At 43.4% G+C, this 16974-nt stretch overlaps 17 non-coding genes across 17 annotated transcripts; 12 read left to right on the top strand and 5 right to left on the bottom strand.

Annotated features, from left to right (window-relative positions):
• Window positions 1-587: 587 nt before the first annotated feature.
• TRNAI-UAU (transfer RNA isoleucine (anticodon UAU)) lies at window positions 588-682 on the bottom strand. Its single transcript has 2 exons — window positions 645-682; window positions 588-623 (listed from the first exon to the last, which is right to left on the bottom strand). It is a non-coding gene; the product is annotated as a tRNA-Ile (tRNA).
• Window positions 683-1704: 1022 nt separating this feature from the next.
• Window positions 1705-1779, top strand: TRNAT-UGU (transfer RNA threonine (anticodon UGU)). Its single transcript has one exon. It is a non-coding gene; the product is annotated as a tRNA-Thr (tRNA).
• Window positions 1780-2463: 684 nt separating this feature from the next.
• TRNAS-GCU (transfer RNA serine (anticodon GCU)) lies at window positions 2464-2545 on the top strand. The gene has a single exon. It is a non-coding gene; the product is annotated as a tRNA-Ser (tRNA).
• Window positions 2546-3091: 546 nt separating this feature from the next.
• On the top strand, window positions 3092-3163 carry TRNAT-CGU (transfer RNA threonine (anticodon CGU)). The gene has a single exon. It is a non-coding gene; the product is annotated as a tRNA-Thr (tRNA).
• Window positions 3164-4651: 1488 nt separating this feature from the next.
• Window positions 4652-4746, bottom strand: TRNAI-UAU (transfer RNA isoleucine (anticodon UAU)). Its single transcript has 2 exons — window positions 4709-4746; window positions 4652-4687 (listed from the first exon to the last, which is right to left on the bottom strand). It is a non-coding gene; the product is annotated as a tRNA-Ile (tRNA).
• Window positions 4747-5768: 1022 nt separating this feature from the next.
• Window positions 5769-5840, top strand: TRNAT-UGU (transfer RNA threonine (anticodon UGU)). Its single transcript has one exon. It is a non-coding gene; the product is annotated as a tRNA-Thr (tRNA).
• A 687-nt stretch (window positions 5841-6527) lies between these two features.
• Window positions 6528-6609, top strand: TRNAS-GCU (transfer RNA serine (anticodon GCU)). The gene has a single exon. It is a non-coding gene; the product is annotated as a tRNA-Ser (tRNA).
• A 546-nt stretch (window positions 6610-7155) lies between these two features.
• Window positions 7156-7227, top strand: TRNAT-CGU (transfer RNA threonine (anticodon CGU)). Its single transcript has one exon. It is a non-coding gene; the product is annotated as a tRNA-Thr (tRNA).
• A 1488-nt stretch (window positions 7228-8715) lies between these two features.
• TRNAI-UAU (transfer RNA isoleucine (anticodon UAU)) lies at window positions 8716-8810 on the bottom strand. The gene is made up of 2 exons: window positions 8773-8810; window positions 8716-8751 (listed from the first exon to the last, which is right to left on the bottom strand). It is a non-coding gene; the product is annotated as a tRNA-Ile (tRNA).
• A 1022-nt stretch (window positions 8811-9832) lies between these two features.
• On the top strand, window positions 9833-9904 carry TRNAT-UGU (transfer RNA threonine (anticodon UGU)). Its single transcript has one exon. It is a non-coding gene; the product is annotated as a tRNA-Thr (tRNA).
• Window positions 9905-10591: 687 nt separating this feature from the next.
• On the top strand, window positions 10592-10673 carry TRNAS-GCU (transfer RNA serine (anticodon GCU)). Its single transcript has one exon. It is a non-coding gene; the product is annotated as a tRNA-Ser (tRNA).
• A 546-nt stretch (window positions 10674-11219) lies between these two features.
• TRNAT-CGU (transfer RNA threonine (anticodon CGU)) lies at window positions 11220-11291 on the top strand. Its single transcript has one exon. It is a non-coding gene; the product is annotated as a tRNA-Thr (tRNA).
• Window positions 11292-12779: 1488 nt separating this feature from the next.
• Window positions 12780-12874, bottom strand: TRNAI-UAU (transfer RNA isoleucine (anticodon UAU)). The gene is made up of 2 exons: window positions 12837-12874; window positions 12780-12815 (listed from the first exon to the last, which is right to left on the bottom strand). It is a non-coding gene; the product is annotated as a tRNA-Ile (tRNA).
• A 1022-nt stretch (window positions 12875-13896) lies between these two features.
• On the top strand, window positions 13897-13971 carry TRNAT-UGU (transfer RNA threonine (anticodon UGU)). The gene has a single exon. It is a non-coding gene; the product is annotated as a tRNA-Thr (tRNA).
• A 684-nt stretch (window positions 13972-14655) lies between these two features.
• On the top strand, window positions 14656-14737 carry TRNAS-GCU (transfer RNA serine (anticodon GCU)). The gene has a single exon. It is a non-coding gene; the product is annotated as a tRNA-Ser (tRNA).
• Window positions 14738-15283: 546 nt separating this feature from the next.
• On the top strand, window positions 15284-15355 carry TRNAT-CGU (transfer RNA threonine (anticodon CGU)). Its single transcript has one exon. It is a non-coding gene; the product is annotated as a tRNA-Thr (tRNA).
• A 1499-nt stretch (window positions 15356-16854) lies between these two features.
• On the bottom strand, window positions 16855-16949 carry TRNAI-UAU (transfer RNA isoleucine (anticodon UAU)). Its single transcript has 2 exons — window positions 16912-16949; window positions 16855-16890 (listed from the first exon to the last, which is right to left on the bottom strand). It is a non-coding gene; the product is annotated as a tRNA-Ile (tRNA).
• Between the last annotated feature and the right edge of the window lie 25 nt (window positions 16950-16974).

Here is a 16974-nt window from a genome sequence, read left to right as displayed (position 1 = left end):
TCGGCACCAATCAGGCATGGAGAGGTCTGTGCAAATGCCCAGCCCTTTAGCAATCTCGATCTGCAAAACCTTCAACTCCTAATTCTCATGGCTCCCAGAAGCCCTAGCCCATATGCAAATGAGGCGAGTTCCTATCAGCATCCTTGTTCTGCTTGATTTTATCAAAGTGACTGCCTGATTAGTGAAAGGGTATTTATTCTCAGAGGTTTGCTTCAAAGGCGATAATGCAGTAAATAGACAACATTATTCTTTGTAAGTTGATATTGTCTCCTGGATCCTACTCCAGTAACCCTTTTTCTACCTTTACAAATGTCTTCCGTAAGTGGTGCTCAGCAGAAAATGGAGTATAATAACAGTTGACATTTTTTATTTTCTGTTCTATTTTCAAAAACCCTCCGTAGCTGTATTTAAAGCGCAAACACCCCATAAATAACTTGCAATGAGTATTCCATGTCTAAAAGGCAGAGGAGCTGTCATACAACATTAACTGACAATCAAGGAAACCTTGAGGTGAACCAAAAAATGTCCAGAACATTTATTGGTTCAATAATTCAGTTTTGAGGTGAATTAGTAAAAAGTTCCAAAGTTGCTCCAGGTGAGGCTTGAACTCACAACCTCGGCATTGCTCACTGCATGTACTGCTGTATAAGTACCGCGCGCTAACCGATTGCGCCACTGGAGCTGCTGTGTTTTGGTTTTCGACATGAAACTACACCCACAAACACACACACAAGTGTACAAAAGCACCCACAAGCTCTGGCATTGTCTTTTTAGCTGACACCAAATTATGGGTGCCTTGTAGTGCCCATATTGTGCCACTGGAGCTTACCTTTTAGCCTGATATACACTTTGCCACTGATGTTCAGCCAATGGTGCAGTCAAATGTCCCTTCTACATTTTTGTCATGCTGCAGGCAGTGCCACTGGAGCCAGCATGATGCTCTTCCTCATATTCAACACGTGTCAATTGAAACACCTCCCAATGTCATCTTGGCGATGCCTATAAACACCCCAGGACTTTGATGAATTTTTCTCAACAGCAAGTGAGGCAGTTTTCCTGCAAACGGCTGGATGTACCTCAACAAGGAACGCATTGTGGTTCTATTTTGAAGATGTTTGTGTTATTACCTGTAAAGACTTGAATGCCTAACATAATCCCTGTAGACGAGGTGGCCGAGTGGTTAAGGCGATGGACTGCTAATCTGCTGTACACGCGTGGTTTCGAATCCCACCTTTGTCGATTTTAACTTTTGAAATCTTTTTTAAACATCTGCATTGCTCTAAGCACCATTGCCATTGGCTTTCAAAGAACATACAGACAAAAGTGAAAATATGCATGTTAGTTGATTAAGAAGGACACAAACAAGGTTGTCGTGTCACTGGCAGGAATGCAATCTGCTGTGCTTGACTACCCTTTGAGCCAGAATCCGGATAGAAATTTAAAAAAGCAAAGGTAATATCCATATTGTCTCTCTGCTGCCATGTACATGTTTTTTTCAACTTTCACGCATCACATCTCCTCATTAGTCACCCTAAAATTGCACGGAATACGCACAAATTAGCTGCTCCTCAAAAAATCGGCCAGAAAAAAACAGGTCAAATCACAATCATATACATACATTCTCACACACCCTTCAAATATGTCTACCCAGTAAACATCATGTTGTGTGCTCGTTGTGTTGCTGTTATGCGTCGTAACCTGAGGGGCTCTGTAGCTCAGTGGCAGAGCACTGGTCTTGTAAACCAGGGGTCGTGAGTTCGATCCTCATCAGGGCATCCAAATGGTAATTTTCTTGAACATTGTTGAATAGGAACTGATATTGCACATTGTACCTGTGCAACCTTTTACCAATGGATTCGGGCCTATAACAAAGCCACAAGCGCAAGGTGTCTGAATAGTCTGTGGGGAAGGTCGGCTTTCTGGACCTAATTTCTTCAAGAAAAAGACCTTGATAATTTTGTGATGACAGATGCAGATGATCACGGTGAAGCCCTTACTCTATTGAACAGTACAGCGGTTCTGGGTTGCACGCCTTTCTCTATTTTCAGGGACGTTGATGTGGCAAAATTTAATTGGAAAAGGGTTATTGCCATCACTCACTATTTAAATTCAATGACATCACAGGAAGCAGCAGCATCTGAACTTTGATCTTGGCTGGAAACGTTGAATGATGCCAAACACTGGGAAACTGGAGCTTGCGTTATGCTGGTTTTACTACTAATGGTGTGCCATACGGAAGCTCAAGCACCTTCCTCTGGATTAGTGTTGTGAACCCTCCAGGAGCTCTTGTTATATTTTTCTGAACTTCAACTTGATGTGTTTATCTATCAATGGCCGGGTAAGGAAGAACGAGTCAACGATCTTGTTTCTATTATGACAAACATGATCTATTTTTCACTGACTTTGCACCACCATTGTTTTATCTCTTCTTTAAGCATGGGATTCGAGCACCGTTCCCAAACAGACGAGGTGGCCGAGTGGTTAAGGCGATGGACTGCTAATCCATTGTGCTCTGCACGCGTGGGTTCGAATCCCACCTTCGTCGTATTTTTTCTTTATAGTCTGCATTTAAACATAGACCAAAGTCTTTCAACCTCCCTGTGAAAGACAGGAATGAGTACAGATATGGAAATAGAGATGTAAAAATAAGTTCATTGGTGCAGGCGGAGAATGAAATTAGTCAAAGACTTTCCTCGTAGGTTTCCATTCTTTACTATTATAGGAGCCAAAATCAGCGCAGTTAGTAAACTCCCAAGCTTACATCCCAAATTCTTTTTTCTTTTAGTTGTCTGCCTTTTACATGTTCCTTTTGCCATCATTCTGACCTGCTATCTAAACTCATGAACCTGTTCAGCATCCTACTCAATACATACATACCCGTAAAAGTACATACTCAAACGCATACCGACAATGTATCACCAACATAAGCACACACGCTTTCGCAAATCAGATGTATGATGACGTACTGAACACATGCAGAGATATACAGCCATTTTTACACAACCAGAAATTCATATACCTGGAGATCTACCTAGGTAAAAACCATGGTTTCTTTGCACTTTCTGTTGTTGGCTGTGAGCAAGCAGCAGGTGGCCTTGTAGCTCAGTGGCAGAGCACTGGTCTCGTAAACCAGGGGTCATGAGTTCAAACCTCATCAGGGCCTCGGGCGGATTATTTTCAAAAAGCACGGGGAAGAGAAGCCAGAGTTGCACCATCTACAGAGAACCTTTTATGACGGGATGCATCCTCATAATTGAAGTCTTCCACAGAAGGAGTGAAATAGAGTTCGAGAGGAAGGCCTAATGTTTTCAGGCAAAGACTGACAAAAACCTTGCAATGTCGCATGTAGCTGCTTTGGTGAAAAGACTGTTCAAGTTCACAATGCAACGGAGGGGTGTTCCCCATCTCCATACAATCATCTCTTTGATAATGTAAACGTGCCAGGCGTGTTGAAAGACAAAGACAGACACAACCGCACATACCAGTTGAAGAAAGACAGCCAGCAAACACATTTGTATAGAGGTAAGCAAGCCTCAATTAGAGATGTGAGTCCCTCCGTTTCTGCGGGAGTCCACAAGTTTAATAAAAAATGAACACATATCTTTCATGTTCTAATGATTACCAATCTTTCTGATTAGCTCTGCATAGCTCCAATGGCTATGTGTGTGTGTGTGTGTGTATGTGCCCGTGTGTGTAGGGGAAGGGGTCGGTAGATGTGTTCACGCAGAGCAAGTTGCATACATCGCCAACAGCCATTCTCTCCTGCTCCTGTGCATCCAGTTCGGAAGCGAACCCACCCAATTGTTCTATATGTCTGCTACCCTGACCGCATTCACACATCATTGGCTATTAGTATGCAGCTTGTGGGCGCTGTCAATGGGATATAAGCACCATTCCCCATGTCTGCAATAGCTAGACCAGATTCTGAGGTATGATGAGCAGGGGTCCAGGCATTTCGCCTGACGAACGCCGGGCTTAGCCCTGCCGGGCCTAGCCCTGAGGGGCCTAACTGGGCATGGCCCTGTGTAAGGTAGGGTGAGCAGGGGACCACTTGCAACTAACCTTCGGCACCAATCAGGCATGGAGAGGTCTGTGCAAATGCCCAGCCCTTTAGCAATCTCGATCTGCAAAACCTTCAACTCCTAATTCTCATGGCTCCCAGAAGCCCTAGCCCATATGCAAATGAGGCGAGTTCCTATCAGCATCCTTGTTCTGCTTGATTTTATCAAAGTGACTGCCTGATTAGTGAAAGGGTATTTATTCTCAGAGGTTTGCTTCAAAGGCGATAATGCAGTAAATAGACAACATTATTCTTTGTAAGTTGATATTGTCTCCTGGATCCTACTCCAGTAACCCTTTTTCTACCTTTACAAATGTCTTCCGTAAGTGGTGCTCAGCAGAAAATGGAGTATAATAACAGTTGACATTTTTTATTTTCTGTTCTATTTTCAAAAACCCTCCGTAGCTGTATTTAAAGCGCAAACACCCCATAAATAACTTGCAATGAGTATTCCATGTCTAAAAGGCAGAGGAGCTGTCATACAACATTAACTGACAATCAAGGAAACCTTGAGGTGAACCAAAAAATGTCCAGAACATTTATTGGTTCAATAATTCAGTTTTGAGGTGAATTAGTAAAAAGTTCCAAAGTTGCTCCAGGTGAGGCTTGAACTCACAACCTCGGCATTGCTCACTGCATGTACTGCTGTATAAGTACCGCGCGCTAACCGATTGCGCCACTGGAGCTGCTGTGTTTTGGTTTTCGACATGAAACTACACCCACAAACACACACACAAGTGTACAAAAGCACCCACAAGCTCTGGCATTGTCTTTTTAGCTGACACCAAATTATGGGTGCCTTGTAGTGCCCATATTGTGCCACTGGAGCTTACCTTTTAGCCTGATATACACTTTGCCACTGATGTTCAGCCAATGGTGCAGTCAAATGTCCCTTCTACATTTTTGTCATGCTGCAGGCAGTGCCACTGGAGCCAGCATGATGCTCTTCCTCATATTCAACACGTGTCAATTGAAACACCTCCCAATGTCATCTTGGCGATGCCTATAAACACCCCAGGACTTTGATGAATTTTTCTCAACAGCAAGTGAGGCAGTTTTCCTGCAAACGGCTGGATGTACCTCAACAAGGAACGCATTGTGGTTCTATTTTGAAGATGTTTGTGTTATTACCTGTAAAGACTTGAATGCCTAACATAATCCCTGTAGACGAGGTGGCCGAGTGGTTAAGGCGATGGACTGCTAATCTGCTGTACACGCGTGGTTTCGAATCCCACCTTTGTCGATTTTAACTTTTGAAATCTTTTTTAAACATCTGCATTGCTCTAAGCACCATTGCCATTGGCTTTCAAAGAACATACAGACAAAAGTGAAAATATGCATGTTAGTTGATTAAGAAGGACACAAACAAGGTTGTCGTGTCACTGGCAGGAATGCAATCTGCTGTGCTTGACTACCCTTTGAGCCAGAATCCGGATAGAAATTTAAAAAAGCAAAGGTAATATCCATATTGTCTCTCTGCTGCCATGTACATGTTTTTTTCAACTTTCACGCATCACATCTCCTCATTAGTCACCCTAAAATTGCACGGAATACGCACAAATTAGCTGCTCCTCAAAAAATCGGCCAGAAAAAAACAGGTCAAATCACAATCATATACATACATTCTCACACACCCTTCAAATATGTCTACCCAGTAAACATCATGTTGTGTGCTCGTTGTGTTGCTGTTATGCGTCGTAACCTGAGGGGCTCTGTAGCTCAGTGGCAGAGCACTGGTCTTGTAAACCAGGGGTCGTGAGTTCGATCCTCATCAGGGCCTCCAAATGGTAATTTTCTTGAACATTGTTGAATAGGAACTGATATTGCACATTGTACCTGTGCAACCTTTTACCAATGGATTCGGGCCTATAACAAAGCCACAAGCGCAAGGTGTCTGAATAGTCTGTGGGGAAGGTCGGCTTTCTGGACCTAATTTCTTCAAGAAAAAGACCTTGATAATTTTGTGATGACAGATGCAGATGATCACGGTGAAGCCCTTACTCTATTGAACAGTACAGCGGTTCTGGGTTGCACGCCTTTCTCTATTTTCAGGGACGTTGATGTGGCAAAATTTAATTGGAAAAGGGTTATTGCCATCACTCACTATTTAAATTCAATGACATCACAGGAAGCAGCAGCATCTGAACTTTGATCTTGGCTGGAAACGTTGAATGATGCCAAACACTGGGAAACTGGAGCTTGCGTTATGCTGGTTTTACTACTAATGGTGTGCCATACGGAAGCTCAAGCACCTTCCTCTGGATTAGTGTTGTGAACCCTCCAGGAGCTCTAGTTATATTTTTCTGAACTTCAACTTGATGTGTTTATCTATCAATGGCCGGGTAAGGAAGAACGAGTCAACGATCTTGTTTCTATTATGACAAACATGATCTATTTTTCACTGACTTTGCACCACCATTGTTTTATCTCTTCTTTAAGCATGGGATTCGAGCACCGTTCCCAAACAGACGAGGTGGCCGAGTGGTTAAGGCGATGGACTGCTAATCCATTGTGCTCTGCACGCGTGGGTTCGAATCCCACCTTCGTCGTATTTTTTCTTTATAGTCTGCATTTAAACATAGACCAAAGTCTTTCAACCTCCCTGTGAAAGACAGGAATGAGTACAGATATGGAAATAGAGATGTAAAAATAAGTTCATTGGTGCAGGCGGAGAATGAAATTAGTCAAAGACTTTCCTCGTAGGTTTCCATTCTTTACTATTATAGGAGCCAAAATCAGCGCAGTTAGTAAACTCCCAAGCTTACATCCCAAATTCTTTTTTCTTTTAGTTGTCTGCCTTTTACATGTTCCTTTTGCCATCATTCTGACCTGCTATCTAAACTCATGAACCTGTTCAGCATCCTACTCAATACATACATACCCGTAAAAGTACATACTCAAACGCATACCGACAATGTATCACCAACATAAGCACACACGCTTTCGCAAATCAGATGTATGATGACGTACTGAACACATGCAGAGATATACAGCCATTTTTACACAACCAGAAATTCATATACCTGGAGATCTACCTAGGTAAAAACCATGGTTTCTTTGCACTTTCTGTTGTTGGCTGTGAGCAAGCAGCAGGTGGCCTTGTAGCTCAGTGGCAGAGCACTGGTCTCGTAAACCAGGGGTCATGAGTTCAAACCTCATCAGGGCCTCGGGCGGATTATTTTCAAAAAGCACGGGGAAGAGAAGCCAGAGTTGCACCATCTACAGAGAACCTTTTATGACGGGATGCATCCTCATAATTGAAGTCTTCCACAGAAGGAGTGAAATAGAGTTCGAGAGGAAGGCCTAATGTTTTCAGGCAAAGACTGACAAAAACCTTGCAATGTCGCATGTAGCTGCTTTGGTGAAAAGACTGTTCAAGTTCACAATGCAACGGAGGGGTGTTCCCCATCTCCATACAATCATCTCTTTGATAATGTAAACGTGCCAGGCGTGTTGAAAGACAAAGACAGACACAACCGCACATACCAGTTGAAGAAAGACAGCCAGCAAACACATTTGTATAGAGGTAAGCAAGCCTCAATTAGAGATGTGAGTCCCTCCGTTTCTGCGGGAGTCCACAAGTTTAATAAAAAATGAACACATATCTTTCATGTTCTAATGATTACCAATCTTTCTGATTAGCTCTGCATAGCTCCAATGGCTATGTGTGTGTGTGTGTGTGTATGTGCCCGTGTGTGTAGGGGAAGGGGTCGGTAGATGTGTTCACGCAGAGCAAGTTGCATACATCGCCAACAGCCATTCTCTCCTGCTCCTGTGCATCCAGTTCGGAAGCGAACCCACCCAATTGTTCTATATGTCTGCTACCCTGACCGCATTCACACATCATTGGCTATTAGTATGCAGCTTGTGGGCGCTGTCAATGGGATATAAGCACCATTCCCCATGTCTGCAATAGCTATACCAGATTCTGAGGTATGATGAGCAGGGGTCCAGGCACTTCGCCTGACAAACGCCGGGCTTAGCCCTGCCGGGCCTAGCCCTGAGGGGCCTAACTGGGCATGGCCCTGTGTAAGGTAGGGTGAGCAGGGGACCACTTGCAACTAACCTTCGGCACCAATCAGGCATGGAGAGGTCTGTGCAAATGCCCAGCCCTTTAGCAATCTCGATCTGCAAAACCTTCAACTCCTAATTCTCATGGCTCCCAGAAGCCCTAGCCCATATGCAAATGAGGCGAGTTCCTATCAGCATCCTTGTTCTGCTTGATTTTATCAAAGTGACTGCCTGATTAGTGAAAGGGTATTTATTCTCAGAGGTTTGCTTCAAAGGCGATAATGCAGTAAATAGACAACATTATTCTTTGTAAGTTGATATTGTCTCCTGGATCCTACTCCAGTAACCCTTTTTCTACCTTTACAAATGTCTTCCGTAAGTGGTGCTCAGCAGAAAATGGAGTATAATAACAGTTGACATTTTTTATTTTCTGTTCTATTTTCAAAAACCCTCCGTAGCTGTATTTAAAGCGCAAACACCCCATAAATAACTTGCAATGAGTATTCCATGTCTAAAAGGCAGAGGAGCTGTCATACAACATTAACTGACAATCAAGGAAACCTTGAGGTGAACCAAAAAATGTCCAGAACATTTATTGGTTCAATAATTCAGTTTTGAGGTGAATTAGTAAAAAGTTCCAAAGTTGCTCCAGGTGAGGCTTGAACTCACAACCTCGGCATTGCTCACTGCATGTACTGCTGTATAAGTACCGCGCGCTAACCGATTGCGCCACTGGAGCTGCTGTGTTTTGGTTTTCGACATGAAACTACACCCACAAACACACACACAAGTGTACAAAAGCACCCACAAGCTCTGGCATTGTCTTTTTAGCTGACACCAAATTATGGGTGCCTTGTAGTGCCCATATTGTGCCACTGGAGCTTACCTTTTAGCCTGATATACACTTTGCCACTGATGTTCAGCCAATGGTGCAGTCAAATGTCCCTTCTACATTTTTGTCATGCTGCAGGCAGTGCCACTGGAGCCAGCATGATGCTCTTCCTCATATTCAACACGTGTCAATTGAAACACCTCCCAATGTCATCTTGGCGATGCCTATAAACACCCCAGGACTTTGATGAATTTTTCTCAACAGCAAGTGAGGCAGTTTTCCTGCAAACGGCTGGATGTACCTCAACAAGGAACGCATTGTGGTTCTATTTTGAAGATGTTTGTGTTATTACCTGTAAAGACTTGAATGCCTAACATAATCCCTGTAGACGAGGTGGCCGAGTGGTTAAGGCGATGGACTGCTAATCTGCTGTACACGCGTGGTTTCGAATCCCACCTTTGTCGATTTTAACTTTTGAAATCTTTTTTAAACATCTGCATTGCTCTAAGCACCATTGCCATTGGCTTTCAAAGAACATACAGACAAAAGTGAAAATATGCATGTTAGTTGATTAAGAAGGACACAAACAAGGTTGTCGTGTTACTGGCAGGAATGCAATCTGCTGTGCTTGACTACCCTTTGAGCCAGAATCCGGATAGAAATTTAAAAAAGCAAAGGTAATATCCATATTGTCTCTCTGCTGCCATGTACATGTTTTTTTCAACTTTCACGCATCACATCTCCTCATTAGTCACCCTAAAATTGCACGGAATACGCACAAATTAGCTGCTCCTCAAAAAATCGGCCAGAAAAAAACAGGTCAAATCACAATCATATACATACATTCTCACACACCCTTCAAATATGTCTACCCAGTAAACATCATGTTGTGTGCTCGTTGTGTTGCTGTTATGCGTCGTAACCTGAGGGGCTCTGTAGCTCAGTGGCAGAGCACTGGTCTTGTAAACCAGGGGTCGTGAGTTCGATCCTCATCAGGGCCTCCAAATGGTAATTTTCTTGAACATTGTTGAATAGGAACTGATATTGCACATTGTACCTGTGCAACCTTTTACCAATGGATTCGGGCCTATAACAAAGCCACAAGCGCAAGGTGTCTGAATAGTCTGTGGGGAAGGTCGGCTTTCTGGACCTAATTTCTTCAAGAAAAAGACCTTGATAATTTTGTGATGACAGATGCAGATGATCACGGTGAAGCCCTTACTCTATTGAACAGTACAGCGGTTCTGGGTTGCACGCCTTTCTCTATTTTCAGGGACGTTGATGTGGCAAAATTTAATTGGAAAAGGGTTATTGCCATCACTCACTATTTAAATTCAATGACATCACAGGAAGCAGCAGCATCTGAACTTTGATCTTGGCTGGAAACGTTGAATGATGCCAAACACTGGGAAACTGGAGCTTGCGTTATGCTGGTTTTACTACTAATGGTGTGCCATACGGAAGCTCAAGCACCTTCCTCTGGATTAGTGTTGTGAACCCTCCAGGAGCTCTAGTTATATTTTTCTGAACTTCAACTTGATGTGTTTATCTATCAATGGCCGGGTAAGGAAGAACGAGTCAACGATCTTGTTTCTATTATGACAAACATGATCTATTTTTCACTGACTTTGCACCACCATTGTTTTATCTCTTCTTTAAGCATGGGATTCGAGCACCGTTCCCAAACAGACGAGGTGGCCGAGTGGTTAAGGCGATGGACTGCTAATCCATTGTGCTCTGCACGCGTGGGTTCGAATCCCACCTTCGTCGTATTTTTTCTTTATAGTCTGCATTTAAACATAGACCAAAGTCTTTCAACCTCCCTGTGAAAGACAGGAATGAGTACAGATATGGAAATAGAGATGTAAAAATAAGTTCATTGGTGCAGGCGGAGAATGAAATTAGTCAAAGACTTTCCTCGTAGGTTTCCATTCTTTACTATTATAGGAGCCAAAATCAGCGCAGTTAGTAAACTCCCAAGCTTACATCCCAAATTCTTTTTTCTTTTAGTTGTCTGCCTTTTACATGTTCCTTTTGCCATCATTCTGACCTGCTATCTAAACTCATGAACCTGTTCAGCATCCTACTCAATACATACATACCCGTAAAAGTACATACTCAAACGCATACCGACAATGTATCACCAACATAAGCACACACGCTTTCGCAAATCAGATGTATGATGACGTACTGAACACATGCAGAGATATACAGCCATTTTTACACAACCAGAAATTCATATACCTGGAGATCTACCTAGGTAAAAACCATGGTTTCTTTGCACTTTCTGTTGTTGGCTGTGAGCAAGCAGCAGGTGGCCTTGTAGCTCAGTGGCAGAGCACTGGTCTCGTAAACCAGGGGTCATGAGTTCAAACCTCATCAGGGCCTCTGGCGGATTATTTTCAAAAAGCACGGGGAAGAGAAGCCAGAGTTGCACCATCTACAGAGAACCTTTTATGACGGGATGCATCCTCATAATTGAAGTCTTCCACAGAAGGAGTGAAATAGAGTTCGAGAGGAAGGCCTAATGTTTTCAGGCAAAGACTGACAAAAACCTTGCAATGTCGCATGTAGCTGCTTTGGTGAAAAGACTGTTCAAGTTCACAATGCAACGGAGGGGTGTTCCCCATCTCCATACAATCATCTCTTTGATAATGTAAACGTGCCAGGCGTGTTGAAAGACAAAGACAGACACAACCGCACATACCAGTTGAAGAAAGACAGCCAGCAAACACATTTGTATAGAGGTAAGCAAGCCTCAATTAGAGATGTGAGTCCCTCCGTTTCTGCGGGAGTCCACAAGTTTAATAAAAAATGAACACATATCTTTCATGTTCTAATGATTACCAATCTTTCTGATTAGCTCTGCATAGCTCCAATGGCTATGTGTGTGTGTGTGTGTGTATGTGCCCGTGTGTGTAGGGGAAGGGGTCGGTAGATGTGTTCACGCAGAGCAAGTTGCATACATCGCCAACAGCCATTCTCTCCTGCTCCTGTGCATCCAGTTCGGAAGCGAACCCACCCAATTGTTCTATATGTCTGCTACCCTGACCGCATTCACACATCATTGGCTATTAGTATGCAGCTTGTGGGCGCTGTCAATGGGATATAAGCACCATTCCCCATGTCTGCAATAGCTAGACCAGATTCTGAGGTATGATGAGCAGGGGTCCAGGCACTTCGCCTGACGAACGCCGGGCTTAGCCCTGCCGTACCTAGCCCTGAGGGGCCTAACTGGGCATGGCCCTGTGTAAGGTAGGGTGAGCAGGGGACCACTTGCAACTAACCTTCGGCACCAATCAGGCATGGAGAGGTCTGTGCAAATGCCCAGCCCTTTAGCAATCTCGATCTGCAAAACCTTCAACTCCTAATTCTCATGGCTCCCAGAAGCCCTAGCCCATATGCAAATGAGGCGAGTTCCTATCAGCATCCTTGTTCTGCTTGATTTTATCAAAGTGACTGCCTGATTAGTGAAAGGGTATTTATTCTCAGAGGTTTGCTTCAAAGGCGATAATGCAGTAAATAGACAACATTATTCTTTGTAAGTTGATATTGTCTCCTGGATCCTACTCCAGTAACCCTTTTTCTACCTTTACAAATGTCTTCCGTAAGTGGTGCTCAGCAGAAAATGGAGTATAATAACAGTTGACATTTTTTATTTTCTGTTCTATTTTCAAAAACCCTCCGTAGCTGTATTTAAAGCGCAAACACCCCATAAATAACTTGCAATGAGTATTCCATGTCTAAAAGGCAGAGGAGCTGTCATACAACATTAACTGACAATCAAGGAAACCTTGAGGTGAACCAAAAAATGTCCAGAACATTTATTGGTTCAATAATTCAGTTTTGAGGTGAATTAGTAAAAAGTTCCAAAGTTGCTCCAGGTGAGGCTTGAACTCACAACCTCGGCATTGCTCACTGCATGTACTGCTGCATAAGTACCGCGCGCTAACCGATTGCGCCACTGGAGCTGCTGTGTTTTGGTTTTCGACATGAAACTACACCCACAAACACACACACAAGTGTACAAAAGCACCCACAAGCTCTGGCATTGTCTTTTTAGCTGACACCAAATTATGGGTGCCTTGTAGTGCCCATATTGTGCCACTGGAGCTTACCTTTTAGCCTGATATACACTTTGCCACTGATGTTCAGCCAATGGTGCAGTCAAATGTCCCTTCTACATTTTTGTCATGCTGCAGGCAGTGCCACTGGAGCCAGCATGATGCTCTTCCTCATATTCAACACGTGTCAATTGAAACACCTCCCAATGTCATCTTGGCGATGCCTATAAACACCCCAGGACTTTGATGAATTTTTCTCAACAGCAAGTGAGGCAGTTTTCCTGCAAACGGCTGGATGTACCTCAACAAGGAACGCATTGTGGTTCTATTTTGAAGATGTTTGTGTTATTACCTGTAAAGACTTGAATGCCTAACATAATCCCTGTAGACGAGGTGGCCGAGTGGTTAAGGCGATGGACTGCTAATCTGCTGTACACGCGTGGTTTCGAATCCCACCTTTGTCGATTTTAACTTTTGAAATCTTTTTTAAACATCTGCATTGCTCTAAGCACCATTGCCATTGGCTTTCAAAGAACATACAGACAAAAGTGAAAATATGCATGTTAGTTGATTAAGAAGGACACAAACAAGGTTGTCGTGTTACTGGCAGGAATGCAATCTGCTGTGCTTGACTACCCTTTGAGCCAGAATCCGGATAGAAATTTAAAAAAGCAAAGGTAATATCCATATTGTCTCTCTGCTGCCATGTACATGTTTTTTTCAACTTTCACGCATCACATCTCCTCATTAGTCACCCTAAAATTGCACGGAATACGCACAAATTAGCTGCTCCTCAAAAAATCGGCCAGAAAAAAACAGGTCAAATCACAATCATATACATACATTCTCACACACCCTTCAAATATGTCTACCCAGTAAACATCATGTTGTGTGCTCGTTGTGTTGCTGTTATGCGTCGTAACCTGAGGGGCTCTGTAGCTCAGTGGCAGAGCACTGGTCTTGTAAACCAGGGGTCGTGAGTTCGATCCTCATCAGGGCATCCAAATGGTAATTTTCTTGAACATTGTTGAATAGGAACTGATATTGCACATTGTACCTGTGCAACCTTTTACCAATGGATTCGGGCCTATAACAAAGCCACAAGCGCAAGGTGTCTGAATAGTCTGTGGGGAAGGTCGGCTTTCTGGACCTAATTTCTTCAAGAAAAAGACCTTGATAATTTTGTGATGACAGATGCAGATGATCACGGTGAAGCCCTTACTCTATTGAACAGTACAGCGGTTCTGGGTTGCACGCCTTTCTCTATTTTCAGGGACGTTGATGTGGCAAAATTTAATTGGAAAAGGGTTATTGCCATCACTCACTATTTAAATTCAATGACATCACAGGAAGCAGCAGCATCTGAACTTTGATCTTGGCTGGAAACGTTGAATGATGCCAAACACTGGGAAACTGGAGCTTGCGTTATGCTGGTTTTACTACTAATGGTGTGCCATACGGAAGCTCAAGCACCTTCCTCTGGATTAGTGTTGTGAACCCTCCAGGAGCTCTTGTTATATTTTTCTGAACTTCAACTTGATGTGTTTATCTATCAATGGCCGGGTAAGGAAGAACGAGTCAACGATCTTGTTTCTATTATGACAAACATGATCTATTTTTCACTGACTTTGCACCACCATTGTTTTATCTCTTCTTTAAGCATGGGATTCGAGCACCGTTCCCAAACAGACGAGGTGGCCGAGTGGTTAAGGCGATGGACTGCTAATCCATTGTGCTCTGCACGCGTGGGTTCGAATCCCACCTTCGTCGTATTTTTTCTTTATAGTCTGCATTTAAACATAGACCAAAGTCTTTCAACCTCCCTGTGAAAGACAGGAATGAGTACAGATATGGAAATAGAGATGTAAAAATAAGTTCATTGGTGCAGGCGGAGAATGAAATTAGTCAAAGACTTTCCTCGTAGGTTTCCATTCTTTACTATTATAGGAGCCAAAATCAGCGCAGTTAGTAAACTCCCAAGCTTACATCCCAAATTCTTTTTTCTTTTAGTTGTCTGCCTTTTACATGTTCCTTTTGCCATCATTCTGACCTGCTATCTAAACTCATGAACCTGTTCAGCATCCTACTCAATACATACATACCCGTAAAAGTACATACTCAAACGCATACCGACAATGTATCACCAACATAAGCACACACGCTTTCGCAAATCAGATGTATGATGACGTACTGAACACATGCAGAGATATACAGCCATTTTTACACAACCAGAAATTCATATACCTGGAGATCTACCTAGGTAAAAACCATGGTTTCTTTGCACTTTCTGTTGTTGGCTGTGAGCAAGCAGCAGGTGGCCTTGTAGCTCAGTGGCAGAGCACTGGTCTCGTAAACCAGGGGTCATGAGTTCAAACCTCATCAGGGCCTCTGGCGGATTATTTTCAAAAAGCACGGGGAAGAGAAGCCAGAGTTGCACCATCTACAGAGAACCTTTTATGACGGGATGCATCCTCATAATTGAAGTCTTCCACAGAAGGAGTGAAATAGAGTTCGAGAGGAAGGCCTAATGTTTTCAGGCAAAGACTGACAAAAACCTTGCAATGTCGCATGTAGCTGCTTTGGTGAAAAGACTGTTCAAGTTCACAATGCAACGGAGGGGTGTTCCCCATCTCCATACAATCATCTCTTTGATAATGTAAACGTGCCAGGCGTGTTGAAAGACAAAGACAGACACAACCGCACATACCAGTTGAAGAAAGACAGCCAGCAAACACATTTGTATAGAGGTAAGCAAGCCTCAATTAGAGATGTGAGTCCCTCCGTTTCTGCGGGAGTCCACAAGTTTAATAAAAAATGAACACATATCTTTCATGTTCTAATGATTACCAATCTTTCTGATTAGCTCTGCATAGCTCCAATGGCTATGTGTGTGTGTGTGTGTGTATGTGCCCGTGTGTGTAGGGGAAGGGGTCGGTAGATGTGTTCACGCAGAGCAAGTTGCATACATCGCCAACAGCCATTCTCTCCTGCTCCTGTGCATCCAGTTCGGAAGCGAACCCACCCAATTGTTCTATATGTCTGCTACCCTGACCGCATTCACACATCATTGGCTATTAGTATGCAGCTTGTGGGCGCTGTCAATGGGATATAAGCACCATTCCCCATGTCTGCAATAGCTAGACCAGATTCTGAGGTATGATGAGCAGGGGTCCAGGCACTTCGCCTGACGAACGCCTGACAAACGCCGGGCTTAGCCCTGCCGGGCCTAGCCCTGAGGGGCCTAACTGGGCATGGCCCTGTGTAAGGTAGGGTGAGCAGGGGACCACTTGCAACTAACCTTCGGCACCAATCAGGCATGGAGAGGTCTGTGCAAATGCCCAGCCCTTTAGCAATCTCGATCTGCAAAACCTTCAACTCCTAATTCTCATGGCTCCCAGAAGCCCTAGCCCATATGCAAATGAGGCGAGTTCCTATCAGCATCCTTGTTCTGCTTGATTTTATCAAAGTGACTGCCTGATTAGTGAAAGGGTATTTATTCTCAGAGGTTTGCTTCAAAGGCGATAATGCAGTAAATAGACAACATTATTCTTTGTAAGTTGATATTGTCTCCTGGATCCTACTCCAGTAACCCTTTTTCTACCTTTACAAATGTCTTCCGTAAGTGGTGCTCAGCAGAAAATGGAGTATAATAACAGTTGACATTTTTTATTTTCTGTTCTATTTTCAAAAACCCTCCGTAGCTGTATTTAAAGCGCAAACACCCCATAAATAACTTGCAATGAGTATTCCATGTCTAAAAGGCAGAGGAGCTGTCATACAACATTAACTGACAATCAAGGAAACCTTGAGGTGAACCAAAAAATGTCCAGAACATTTATTGGTTCAATAATTCAGTTTTGAGGTGAATTAGTAAAAAGTTCCAAAGTTGCTCCAGGTGAGGCTTGAACTCACAACCTCGGCATTGCTCACTGCATGTACTGCTGCATAAGTACCGCGCGCTAACCGATTGCGCCACTGGAGCTGCTGTGTTTTGGTTTTCGACATGA

The sequence above is a fragment of the Ambystoma mexicanum genome, unplaced genomic scaffold, assembly GCF_040938575.1.
Source record: "Ambystoma mexicanum isolate Mex_15411 unplaced genomic scaffold, UKY_AmexF1_1 Mex_scaf46, whole genome shotgun sequence".
Lineage (NCBI taxonomy): Eukaryota > Metazoa > Chordata > Amphibia > Caudata > Ambystomatidae > Ambystoma > Ambystoma mexicanum.
The sequence above is the reverse complement of the archived record's forward strand: the minus strand, read 5'-3'. Positions and strand labels throughout refer to the sequence as shown.